Genomic DNA, 14,535 nt, shown 5'->3' on the forward strand with positions numbered 1-14,535 from the left:
ACCCATAAAATGCACCATACAGGTAAGATCAATACATTAATTGTATTGTTTCTTTAAAATAATGAATGTTTTTACTACATAAACACATTCACTAATGTGTGTGTTGGTTGAACACGTAATTGTAGACGAAAATGCACCAAAACAATAATGAAAAAATATACAATATCACTGCAATAATTCAGTAAACTACTTTAAAAAACACAAAATATACAAAATGAATCATGATGCACAACAACAAAGTATATTTCTGTTGTTGTTTTGTATAATTTTTGCAGTTTTCATTTTTGCTCCTTTTTGTGTATTTTTCTGTCATTTAATGTGTTTTGTTGTCATTTTTTTAATTTTGTGTGTAATTGTTTTTTTTTTGTGTGCGTTTGAAGTCACATTTGTATATTTTTATTGTTTTGTATTTTTTCTGCCATTTTGTGTTTCTGTTCTTTATTTTTTATATATTTCAGTCATTTTGTGTGTTTTTGTTGTCATAATGTGTGTTTTTAAGTAATGTCGTTATAATTTTGTGTGTTTGCTCTTGTTTTGTAATTTTTCTATCATTTAGTGGGTTTTGTTGGCATTTATATTAAGTATTTAATTTTTTGTGTATTTTTTTGTGTGTGCGCATTTGGAGTTATTTTTGTGTATTTTTGTTGTTTTGTAAATTTTTCTATCATTTTGTGTATTTTGTTGTAGTTTTGTTCATTATTGTTCTTGCTTTTTTCAATCATTTTGTGTATTTTTATTGTCATAATGTTGTTTTTAAGTAATATAGTGTATTTCAGTTATGTTGTGTTTTTGCTGTTCTTTTGTGTATTTTTCTATCACTTTGTGTGTTGTTGCTGTCATTTTGTGGCATTATTTTCATTGTTTTGTATATTTTTGTACTATTTCTGTAGTTGTTCTTGTATAAGTTTTTGAAGAGCGTTTGTGTATTTTGTATTGGAGTGAGTTTTTCGGGGGCCACACTAAACTTAACTGAGGGCTGCTTGTGGTCCCCGAGCCGCATGTTGCCCACGTTTAAAGGTTTAGGTTAGGTTTGTGTGTTAGCAAACCGTTTTAAGCGCTATCACCACACGCCTCTGCTTTTCTTTTCCTTATCTTTACAGGACACGCACTCAGCCTCCCCTCACATCTCAGTCCTTCCACACACACACACACACACAGACACACACACAGCCATATGGTATGAAACTGCGCAGTAATTAGGGGGATGGTGCTGGACGCTTTGCGGCCGTTGGACTCATCCTCCTCTCACAGGTGCGTGTCATCGTTTAAAAGCAGGTGTTCTCAACCTTGGGGTCAGGAACCCATTTGGGGTCGCAAGACACGTTGAACAACACATTTTTTTTCACTTTCCAGACATTTTCAGCACACTTATATAAACCCTTTCCACCTAATGTCACATATGTTAACCCATTATTGTCACTTTTAAGTACTTATTTTCACCATATTTCATGCTTATTTTTGCCAATTTAACCACATTCAGGATCTGTAATATCCAGTATTTGCCAGTTTAAACTAATTGTTCCAATATTAACACTTAAAAAATAGTAGAAGTTTGTCTGTTTTCCCAATCTAATTTGCAACTTTTAACCAATTTCTGTAAATCAGCATGAATTAAATCATTTATGTGTGCTTTGCTTGTAGTTGGTATATTATATATATAATATATATATATATATATATTTAGTTGTCAATGCTCATTAATATTCATAATATATCTAACACAAGTACATTAATATTCATATTTTACATATAAGGCAAGGCAAATTTATTTGTATAGCGCATTTCATACACAAGGCAACTCAATGTGCTTTACGTGATAAAAATCAAGAGCTTAAAATCAATAAGAATGTTTAAAATCATCAACAAAAACATTACATCGACGACTTGACCAAAAACATTTCCCTTTTTTCAACTTTTTTCAAATTTTGTTTTGTGAATTATTCTTACCAGCGACTCTTTTTCTTTGTTAAAACTTTTTTAAAGATCATGTTTATTTAATTTAGTTGAATTCAGTAATGTTGTGAACGTTAATATTTGTTATATTATTGGGGAAATGTTAAGAGAGAATAATTGTTTTCCTTCAGTTGCAGCCGCCAGATATTAGTTTGGACCAGCAGAGGGCGCTGGTAACCCAGTGTTTGGTTGGGATGCAGCTATTCTGTGCAGGGAAGAAGAAATGCTATGCTAGCAGACAGAGCTAATAGAAAAACATGACTTTTACAGATATTCACGTAATATTACAGATATTCTTTTGATGCTAAGTGGTAAAGAACAATTTATGAACATGTTTAAGAGTAGAAGGCGGTCACAAAAAGAGTAGTAGGTGATTCCGCCCGCCGCCTACGCTTCTGGATGTCTCTGCTTTAAACCCATTTTTTAAATTTCTGATTAAAACAAGAATTTACATCTTTGATATGACTATATACTATGGATCAAATAATACTAAACTTCCTGGATAACAGTGGATATTATTCTGGTGACCCCAAATGGGGTCCCGACCCCAAGGTTGAGAACCTGATTTAAACTGTAAAAAAAAAAAAAATTTAAAGAATTGTCGAAAAAAAAATATATATATATATATATTTTATTATTAATGTACTTCACACTAATAACATTAAATATATAAAATAGATAAACTTCAATTGTTGTTGTTTTCTATTTGAATAGAATAAATTAGAATACATGATGAAACAAGAGCAGACAGTAAAAAATAAAACAAATACCAACATAAATAATACTGCAGAAAAGTACAAAAACTGTAAGTTAATCAATTATTACATGATATAATTACACCATACACATATTACTGATTATTCAAACAGTTAAAAAACAAGAGTTTTAAAGAATTGTGAAAAAATTATATCAAAAATAATTTGTAATGCACTTTGAAAGAAGTCTTAAATGTGTCACCTTAATAACATAAAAATATATAAGGATAAACTTGAAAGTTTTAACAGGGTTCACATTTTATTGTTTTTGATTTGAAATGATTTCACTTTAGTAAACAAAGCAGTGTTCATTTAATTTAAAATTTTCTGATGCCTCAGTAATCAGTAGTTTGTGTGTTTTTCTGTCATTTTGTGTGCGTTTGTTGTTGTTTTGCTCGTTGTGAAGCATTTTGTGCATTTCTGTTGTTCTTTTGTGTATTTTCCTGTAAAATATGTTTTTTTGGAGTCATTTATATGTATTTCTTTTGTCGTTTGTTTGTTTGTGAGTACTGCGGGTTTGCTGAGAGATTTTTTGTTTTTCTTGTCTTTCGTGTACTTTTGTTATTTTCTGTATTTTCTACTATATTTTTTGAAGTAATTTTGTTCTTGCTTTTCTCTATATTTCAATTACATTGTGTGTTTTTGCTCTAATTGTAATTTGTATATATTATTTTTTTATCATTTAGTGTTTTTGGAATATTTTGGTGTATTTTCGTTATCATTTTGTATATTTTTGCTGTTCTTTATGTATTTTTCTGTCATTTTGAATTATTATTTTCATTTTCATATTTTTGTACTATTTCTTTAGTTGTCTTGTACAGGTTTTTGAAGAACATTTGTGTATTTTGTGAGTTTTTGTGTTTAATTTGGGGGCCACATTTTGTTGTAGTTTTGTGTTTTTCGTCTTTTAATGTATTTTTATGCAATGTTGTAGTTCTTTATTTTTGAATGTATTCTTGCTTCTGTTTTGTGTGTTTTTCAGTCATTTTGTACGTTCACTTTGGGGGACGCATAACATTAGACCGAGTCTGCACTCATACTGTATATATTTAGTGATGTTGCTCCTGTTTTTCTGTCACTGCCTCAAACTCAGTGACGAGGGGAAGAAGAAGAAGAGGGGGAGGGGGAAGAGGAGGAGAGGGGGTGGGCTTTAGTGTGATGTGAATGGAATAGAATCAGCGAGAGAGGACGGAACAAATCAACCTGCCTCTTGACTTTAACAACAGCACCGAGGAGCCGGTAGACGGAGAGGGAAGTGAGCGTGTGGTTAGCTGCTAGTGCTAGTGCTGCTAGTGAGAGGAAGAACACATCAGACACAGGAGGAAGCACAGAGACACGAGGAGGAGGAGGAGAGAAGCCTCGCGTGGAGACGGAGAGCAGAAAAATGCTGTCATGGGAGAGAAGGGGAGGGAGTCGTCAGAGAGGAACAGGATGAAATGAGGCAGCGCTGAGCAGCTCTGACAATGTGGAGGTGAGACTCATTTATTCACATTTACAACAGCATAGGCATCTGTCGCCACATAATCCACTCAGAGACACAGGACGTGTAATAATGGCATGATATATTACCCCCACCACCCCCCACCCCCTCCACTCGCCGCTCATTGTGTTGCGTTTTTACTCCCGTTTCACCACGTTACATTCCTCGTTTCAAACCCAGCTCACAACCTTTGTCGCATTTCATCTCTCAGGCCTGCCTTCCTCTTCCTCATCATCCTCATCCTCCCCCCACTGTAACCCCCCACCCCATCCCCCTCCCTCCATCCCTCCATCCCCATCATCTTCCCTCTCTCTCTCCATTGTGTTGCTCGCCCCCAAAGCAGCTAAATTTGTCTTTCAGTGACATTATGTCTGGGTAAAAAGCTGCTGCAGGACTCATGAGCAAGGCATGAGGGAGGTAAGGGGTGGTGGGGGGGGGGTCTAGTCAGAGAGGATGAGAGAATGAAGATGCAGGGACACAAAGAATAGCAGGATTACTGTGTACGGACCCCCCCACCCACCCCCCTCCACTGCATCTCATACACAACCATGATGGAATGAAGATGGTTTTTCAAGGTGGCAGAGAAGACAGCCCCCCACCCACCCCCCACCCCCCACACACACAATATTCAGGGTTTAAGGAGCTAAATGAAGAGAAAGAAAGAAATGTGTGTGGTGTGTGTGGGGGGGGGGGGGGGGGGGGGCAGTAGCATCACTAGCGTCTTACATAAGCTGATGCCCTCAAAGGATGGGCCTTTTAATTTACATTGTGCTGCTGCACTGTGTGTGTGTGTGTAATGTGTGTGTGGTGTGTGTGGTGTGTGCTCTTTGGCCACTGGTCACAGTTAAACGATGAAACATTAGAAGGAAATGGAGCAGGAAGCTGATTGGCTGACGCTTCAAAGCTGATGGAGGCAACGAGTTTTACCGCCAGAGTCAACTTTGACTGTTTATTTTTATATACATCTCTCTCTCTCTGTGTGTGTGTGTGTGTGTGTGTGTGTGTTAACAACATGCACACACAATCTTACTGTATATTTAAACTGTAAAGAAAAAGTTTTAAAGAATTGTGGAAAAATAACAAAAAACCTCATTAAAAAACAAAAACTATACATTTTCTTTGAAATGCACTGTAAAGTGAAATAAATCACTACTCATTTAATGCTTCTTCTGATGATCCAGTAATAAATCTAGAATGTTCATTTCTGACACTTCTGACAGATTTCAATGCCTTTTCTACACATTTTTTCCACTTTTAAAACATTTTATTAACCTTTTCCACCTAATGTCACATTTTGACCCATTATTGTCACTTTTAACCTCTTTTCAACATATTTCATGCTTTTTTTTTTAACCACATTCCCGTTTTGTCATGGTCTTTATGTGCCAGTTTAAAATAATTGTTCCTAATTTTTTCTGCCACTTTTAAGCCAATATTGACACTTTAAATCCTTTTTACCACTTTTTCTCTAATTTGCCACTTTTTACCGATTTCTGTGGTTTTTAAAATCCATCATTTCACCACCCTTTTCACAATTTTTGTTCACTTTTAACCATTTTTATTAGTGATTTCCATCTTTAAGATGACTATAATAATATAATAAACATTCCTGGATAAAGTGGATATTATTCAGATGAATAAATAAATGTGGTTATCACAGATTCATAGAACAATGAACCATCATTTTACTGACTTTATGGATGGACCCCAAAAATCTCTCCCCTTTATTCCCCCTTATAGATGGTCCTGTCTCCAATGTTCATGTCTGTGTTCAACCACCTTCAGCTACAGTGGGGGTCCCCGCTCTCTGGGACCTTTATTTTGGGGGTTGAGGGCTGAAAAGGTTGAGAACCACTGGTTTAAAGGGCCGTATTTGGCCCCCGGGCCTTAAGTTGACACGTGCAGTCACACAGTCATATGATCTGTATAAATGAAACTGATTGGTGACAGGGTGTGAACATTGCTGTGTGAGTAATGGATTGATGAGCTGTCGTAGTCGTATCTGGCTTTAGGCTCCGCACACACTCCGTCATCCTCGAACAGACATAGGCAACTGGTGGCCTGGGGGCCACATACGGCCCTCGGTTTCATTTTATACTAGAAAAATACATAAAACAAAAGCTGGAAATTACAGTAAAAGACAAGAAAAACACAGAAAATTCAAAAAATTAACAAAACGACAAAAGTAATGCATACATTTACGCCAAATAACACAAAAAAAATGACTCAAAATAATATACAAAATTACAAAAAATAACCAAACTAGACAAAAAGACAAAAAATTACTCCACAAACCCACAGTACTAACAAGCAAAACAACAACCAGAAATACACAAACATCACTCCAAAAAAACGCAAAATGACAACACAAATGCACAATATGACTCCAAAAAACATGTATTTTACAGGAAAATACAGTTAGGCAAGAAAAACACAGAAAATAATCCAAAAACACACAAAACTACTACAAAAATGAACAACACGACAACAGTAATCCACAAAATTATGACAAAAAAGACAAACAACAAAAATACACAAACTGATTCCAAATATATACAAAATTACAGAAAATGAATACGAAAGTAGACAAAAAGACAAGAAAAGCACAAAAAAATACTCTGCAAACCCACAGTACTAACAAGCAAAACAACAACCAGAAATACACAATATGACTCCAAAAAACATATGTTTTACAGGAAAAGTACATAAAGGATAACAAAAGCACAAAATAACTATAGAAAGTCTTTGTTCTTTCCTGTGTTAATAATGCTCAGATTGCTCATTATTCTAAATGCTGACATGAATGTTGAAAATGTGGTCCTTCAATTAAACAAACACATTTTCGTTGCCCACGCTGTGTGGAAGTTGTTCACCTCTGTCTTAGAAGATGGATGTGATGGATGGAGTTGATGGATATGATGGATGTCCATTTTTAAATCCATAAGCAGACCAACAGTCATCAGACCTGTAAATGCTGGAATAAATAACTGAAACGTGTGGATTAGCATTATATTAACATATCATAGTGGACATAGAAACACACACACAGTGGATTATAACATTGTTTGTCTATCACAACTGAAACACTGTTTGTTCTGTTCCTTTACCAAACACAGACGTGACACCCGAGGGCGCCACGCCTTTAAACGTTAAACGTCAACTCCCAACTAATATTTAACTGATATTTCATTTTCATTTAATTTAATGATACAATGAACAACAGGCACAATCACACCAGGAAGTTCTTTTATTAGGTCAGAGATGAGCTACTTTTATCACAGCGGGGACACAAACATGTGATTGTATCTGTCACATGATCAACATTCATGTCAGCATTAGAATAACGACCAATCAGAGCATTATTAACACAGGAAACAACAAAGGCTTTGTGTGAGGTTTTTTCTTCTTGTCCTGTCATCTTTGTCTATTTTAGTTTTTTTGTATTTTTTTTCTCTCTCTCTCTTTCTGTTTTTGGTGTTTTTGGAGTATTTTTGTTGTAATTTTGTGATTTTCTAAATTAATGTTTTGTATATTTTTACATTATATTTTTGTTTTGTTATATTTTTTATGTATTATATTTTGTTTTATACTTGTATTATTTTATATTCTTTTACATTTATATTCATGGATTATACTTTTGTGTATTATATTGATATTTTTACGTTTGTGCGTTGTATTTTTACATATTTCTTTGTGAATTATATTTTTTGCTTTTTACTGTTTATATTTGTGTATTATTTTTATGTTTGATATTTATAAATTGCCATGCAATCCTTCAAAAAGAAACAAGCTGGTGAGAATCATTAAATGGAAGGATGGATTTTATAAATTATAATTTTTAATTTTGCTAATTTTTGTAGCTTTATCTTCTTTAATGTAATTTTGTGTGTTTGTGGAGTCATTTTGCGTGTGTCTGTGTTGTTTTAAGGGCCAAACAAATTAGGCCGAGGGCCGCGTGTGGCCCCCTGACCTCCAGTTGCCCCTAGTGAGTGTTGGTACTTTTGGCTCTGGTTTCTCAGACCAATGACACACGTCTGATCTCTGGATGACGTTACCAGGCAGATTCGTGCTGTCATCTGAGTCAGCAATGTGTCATCTCCCTTGTTCTGAGCGGGTCTACACGGCTCCTCCCCCCATGCTCCCTGTGGGCGCGGCCTATCCTTCATGGGATGGCACAGTGGCAGCAGTGTGAACCATTTTTATCATTTGGTTCAATAAATATTTAACATTTTAGAGTCAGTTCTATCTTGGATATATACATATATCATTAAATCTTTGCATTTGGATGAGGAAAATAAGGAATTTAAAATTGTGATAAGTGTTACTATCAAATCGTAATACTTAATAAATCAAAAGCGCAACATTAATCAAATCAGCACCCAAGTGTTTTGTGTTATATGAGCCATTTTTCTGTGGTTTTGTAAATTTTTCTGTAAATTATAGTCATCTCTTGTATTTTTGGAGTAATTTTGTACGTTTTGTATCCTTTTGTTATTTTTTGACATATTTTTGCATCATTTGTGTTTTTGTTGTAAATTTCTGTATTTTTTAAGTGTTTTTTTAATTAATTTTGTGTATTTTTCACTCATTTTGTGTGTTTTTGTTGTAGTTTTTTTTTCATGTTTTTTTTAATAAAAGCTAGAATATTTGTATTTCCTGAAGAAAATTCAAGTCAGGATGTTAAATACTGCATTAGCATTAGCATAGCAGTAACATTAGCCTTGCATTAGCTTAACAGTAACTTTAGCCTAACATTGGCATTAGCCTAGCAGTAACATTAGCTTAGCATTAACTTAGCAGTAACGTTAGCTGGCATTAGCCTAGTAGTAACATTAGCAGAGAATTAGCCTGGCATTAGCATTAATCTAACAGTAACATTAGTTTAGCAGTAACATTATCCTAGCATGAGCTTAACAGTAACATTAGCCTGACATTAACATTAGTCTAGCAGTGGCATTAGCCTGGCATTAGCTTAGCATTAACTTAGCAGTAACTTTATACTGGCATTAGCCTAGCAGTAAGATTAACATGGCATTAGCCTGGCATTAGCATTAACCTAGCAGTAACATTAGTCTAGCAGTAGCATTAGCCTAGCATAAGCTTAAGAGTAACATTAGCCTCGTATTAGCATTAGCCTAGCAGTAACATTAGCATAGCATTAGCTTAGCATTAACTTAGCAGTAACTTTAGACTGGCATTAGCCTACCAGTAACATTAACATAGCATTAGCCTGGCATTAGCATTAACCTAGCAGTAACATTAGTCTAGCAGTAGCATTAGCCTAGCATAAGCTTAACAGTAACATTAGCCTCGTATTAGCATTAGCCTAGCAGTAGCATTAGTCTGGCATTATTTATTTTTATTTTTTTTTATTCAGTTTATTTCCGACATGGTTGCATTCACAGAAGTTTTGTTATTCCCTTTTTTCTTCTTTTTTTTTATACATGCCGAAAAAGGAGACGAGAGAAGCAGTTTGCTTATCTAAGTCCCGTCCCCTGTTTTGAACACAGAAAATTGACCTCAAAGCTTGTCTCTCTGGTCAAACATTCTTAGGTTGTTAGCATTAGTTTAGCAGTAACTTTAGCCTGGCATTAGCATTAGCCTAGCTCTAACTTTAGCCTGGCAGTAACTTTAGCCTAGCTCTAACTTTAGCCTGGCATTAGCATTAGCCTAGCAGTAACATTAACCTGGAATTAGCGTTAACCTAGCAGTAACCTTAGTCTAGCAGTAATGTTAGCCTAGCATTAGCTTAACACTAACATTAGCCTAGCAGTAGCATTAGCCTAGCAGTAGCATTAGCCTAACAATAACATTAACATAGAATTAGCCTGGAATTAGTGTTAACCTAGTAGTAACATTAGTCTAGCAGTAATGTTAGCCTAGCATTAGCTTAACACTAACATTAGCCTAGCAGTAACATTAGCCTGGCGTTAGCATTAGCCTAGTAGTAATATTAGCCTAGCATTAGCCTGACTTTAGCATTCAGCTAGCATTGGCTTAGCAGTAACATTAGCCAGTATTATTAGCTAGGCTAATGCTGATTTCATTCATTTTTTGTATTTTTGTAAATTTTTCATTCATTTTGTGTTTTTGTTGTAGTTTTTTTGGTTGTTTTGAATATTTTTGTTGTCCTGTATTTTTGCAGTAGCCTTGTGTGTTTTTGATGTGATTTTAGTGTATTTTTTTCTCTCATTTCGTCTGTTTTTGGAGGCGGTTTGTGTGAAAATAGGGCAAAGGCCTTATGAAGCCCCCGGACCACCAGTTGATAGGATTAGAAGAACGAGTTCTTGTTTTGAGGTTTTAAAAAGAAAAGGTGAATAATGTTGTTTTAAAATCAACCCTAAACTATTACCAGGTATTAATAATAGAAATATGTAGTTCAAAACTATTCTTACATACACATTTTAACCATTCCTGATTACTTTTATGAAATGATTATTAAATATTTAATGATCTGTACACAAATACAGAATACATTCAGAAACATGTAAATCATTCATCTTGTGGATATAATATAATTGGATTGTTAATCATAAAATAAACAGATTAGGAACAGTGTGCGTATGTTAACGCTGTGATATTAATGAAACGTATTTATGTAAGAATCTGTGGCGTGTGGGAATCACATGAATAACGAGCTCTTGGTTTGGTTCATGATGTAAAATCACCCGCTTTGCACAAATATGTTGAATAATGTTTTCCTGAAACACAAAGTGTCTCACGTTAAATGAAAGCATCAGCTTTTTGTGTTGTTTAGTGACCTCCAGGCATCACTTCATCACTATTCATGTACAGTAAAGCTGGGACAGATACTTTTACTGAGCTGATGTCACATGATCAACATTCATGTCAGCATTTACAATCATGACCAATTAGAGCATTATTAATGCAGGAAACAGTTTGTGTGTTTTACTTGTTTTTTTGTGTTTTTCTTTCATTCTTGTATATTTTTGCTTGTGTTTTGTGTATTTTTTCCATAATGTACGCTGTTTGGAATCATTTTCTTTCTTTTTATTGAAGTAATTTTAGTGATTTTTGCTGTATCATCTGAGTCATTTTGTTGTTTTTGTTGCAATGTTCTGTATTTTTGTTGTTGTCTAGTATCTTTTTGGAGTCATTTGTGTATTTTCATATGTTTATGGAGTCATTTTGGTCTTTTTTGTTGTTTTGACAGGGCTTTTTTTAATTTTTTTTTAGATGTTTTGTATATTTTTCTGTCATTTTGTATTTTTGTTGCCATTTAATATCTTTTGGGGGCATTTATATTGTAATTATGTGTATTTTTATTAATGTTTTGTGGTTTTTGTTGCAATTTTGTGTATTTTTGTTGTTGATTGATGACTTTATGGAGTCATTTTAGTCTTTTTTGTTGTTTTGACAGGTTTTGTGCATTTTTCTGTCATTTTGTGTTTTTGTCTTTGATATCTTTTGAATCTTTTTGTACATTTATATTGTCATTTTAAGGTTTTTTTTTTAGATTTGTAGATTTTTTTCATTTTGTGTTTTTGTCGTTGTCCGGTATCTTTTGGATTTGTTTTTTGTGTTTTTGTTGTCATTTTGTGTCTTTTTGGAGTCATTTTATTCTTTTTTGTTGTTTTGAGTTTTACTTGGGGATTGTTTGTGATCTTTTCTCTCATTTTGTGTATTTTGTTGTTGTCTGGTATCTTTTTGGAGTCATTTGTGTATTTTTCTTTCATCTTTGTGTATTTTTGGAGTAATTTTAGTCTTTTTTGGAGAAGTTTTGCGCACTTATCCGTCATGTTGTGTTTTGATATTGTTTGGTATCTTTTGGGTGTCATTTTATGTATTGTTGTTGTTTTTTGGTGTGTTTTTGGAGTCCTTTTAGTTCTTTCACATTTTTGGGAGATGTTTTGTGTTTTTGTCCTTGTTTGGTATGTTTTGGGAGTCATTTTGTGCATTTTTTGTTTTCATGTGTGTGGTTTTCTGTCATTTTGTGTGTTTAGTCTATGTGGCCATTGTCTTTAGTGTAGAGACAGAAAAAGCAGAAGTGATCCTGGGTGCATGTGTAATAAGACAGAGCACAGTGTTACTGATGAAGCAGTAAAAAGCAGAGCACACACACACACACACACACACACAGGAAACAGTGACGGGATGTGCTCTTGGAGCCAGAGAGAGGAGGAACTTTGGCTGTGCTTTAAACATTGTCAGTTCTTCATTATTATTATTATTATGGTAGAAATGATGTAATAACGATCTTTTCATTCAGTCCTTGTCTCTGAAACACTGAAGGAATAAAACCACTGTGTGTTTTTATTAAGGCACATATTTGATCTTTATCGAGCACATCAGGTTAAAAAGTCTATTTGATTTTTTATTTCCCTGAATTATAATAAAGTAGCACAACAGAGATAAAAATGTCACTCATATTTATTATTTCTAAAGATAGCTCAACTCTCTATATTTTTATTTGTGTTTCTGTAGTCGTACTGTGTGTTTCAAAGTCATTTTTTTTTGTGTATGTACTGTAGTTTTGTATTATTTTTCAGTTATTTGTGTTTTTTGTTTTGTTGTATTTTCTATTTCTTTGTGTATTTTTGTTAGGGTTTTGTATATTTTATTTGATTTTATATGTTTCTTGAGTGAATTTGTGTTTTTGGAGACATTTTTGTTTATTTTTGTTCTGGTTTAAAAAAAATTTTCACTTATTTTACATGTTATTAGAGTGAATTTGTGTTTTCTGAGTAATTTTTTGTGTATTTTGGTATTGTTTTGTATATTTTTGTTATTTTTCTGTATTTTTATAGTCATCTTGTGTGTTTTTGGAGTAATTTTGTGTATTTGCGGAATGGTTTTTATTTTCTTGTTATTTGTGTTTTTGTTTGTTTATTTTGTTTCTTTTTGGAGTCTTTTTTTGTGTAATATAGTATATTTTCTATTGTTCTGTGTATCTTTCTTGTTGTTTTGTATATCTTTCTCTTATTTTATGTTTCTGGAGTGAATTTGTGTTGTTATTTTTTCATTTGTGTTTTCAGAGTCATTTTTGTGTATGATCTCATTTTGTGTATTTTTGTAGTGATCTTGTGTGTTTTTTGGTGTTTCTTTTGATCTCCGTGTATTAATGAGAGTAGATGATGGTTCCGTCTCATGGTCACTTGGTTTTATTTCAGCAGAGGAAACAGTGGAGGTTACTTTCTCCATCGTAGCGTCCAAACACGCAGTATTTTTTGTTCTCAACCTTGAATCACACACGGCACAGTGTCAACAGCTGCTCTTTCCTCTGTGTGTTTGTGTGTGTGTGTGCGTGTGCGTGTGTGTGTGTGTGCGAGCGCGCTCTCCTCACTGTGCTGCTTCTGTTGTTTTACACAGTCAGCAAAAGACACACACACACACACACCAGACACACACACGGGCAACGTTAACCACCTAAACTGTGATTGTATCACATCCAAGGGTCACATATATCAGCTTTTAGAATACTGGTCTATGTTATGAGTCATTTTGTGTTTTTGAGTCATTCTTGGGCATTTTTACAGTTGTTTTGCATATTTTTCTGTAGTTTTGTAGTCGTTTTGTTGTGTTTTTGAAGTATTTTGTCATTATTTTGTGTATTTTGAGTCATTCTTTTGTGTCCTTTTGTATGTTTCACTGTATTTTGTGTATTTTTTAGTTTTCTGATATATTTTTGTTGTCAATTTGGTGTCTTTTGTTGTTTTTTAATAATTTTTTTCTGTATTTTTTGTTTATTCTTCTAGTCGTTGTGTAGGTTTTAACGTCATTTTGTTGTCATTTAGTTTTTTTTTGTAATCCTTTTTGTGGAAATTTGTGTGGCTTTTGTTGTCACTTTTGTGTCCTTTGTTGTGTGTTTTTGCCGTAACTTTTTTTTAGTCATTTTCTATATTTTCTATATCTCTTTTATATTTTGTGTATTTTTCTTTTCATTTTCAATATTTTTATGTTTTTTGTGTATTTTTCTTGTCAATTTGAATCGTTTTCAGGTTTTTCGGATGTTTTGTTTATTTTCTCTTGTTGTTTTGAATATTTTTTGGGGTTTTTTTTTTTTGGGTTTTTTGGAGTAATCTTTGTAGTTTTTTATGTTTTCCTTTTGTCAATTTTTTTGCATTTTTTTTTATTTTTGTGTAATCTAGTGTGTTTACCGTACTTTGGGGGCCGCAATAAATCCATTGGAGGGCTGCATGTGGGCCCCGGACCGCCGTTTGCCCATGTCGGCTTTAACCTGAGGGTATTTTGTGATCAACAGGAAGTGGCGGGCGGTGCGCTGCTACTGCTGCACATGGACGTTGTGGTTAATTTGAAGTGGAACAATAGAGAGGACTAGCATGTAGCTTACCATAGAACAATAGCTCTGACATTTACATTATATGT

General features: G+C 33.9%; 1 protein-coding gene across 3 annotated transcripts in view; it reads left to right on the top strand.

The window, feature by feature from the left end:
- Window positions 1-3,869: 3,869 nt before the first annotated feature.
- Window positions 3,870-14,535, top strand: part of sipa1 (signal-induced proliferation-associated 1) — a 51,628-nt gene continuing 40,962 nt past the window's right edge. For all 3 annotated transcript variants that reach the window (XM_028466804.1, XM_028466803.1, XM_028466806.1), the window contains exon 1: window positions 3,870-4,179. The gene's annotated coding sequence lies outside the window, so the exon portion shown is untranslated. The remainder of the gene's footprint in view (window positions 4,180-14,535) is intronic.

Source organism: Gouania willdenowi, chromosome 14 (assembly GCF_900634775.1).
Source record: "Gouania willdenowi chromosome 14, fGouWil2.1, whole genome shotgun sequence".
Classification (NCBI taxonomy): domain Eukaryota; kingdom Metazoa; phylum Chordata; class Actinopteri; order Blenniiformes; family Gobiesocidae; genus Gouania; species Gouania willdenowi.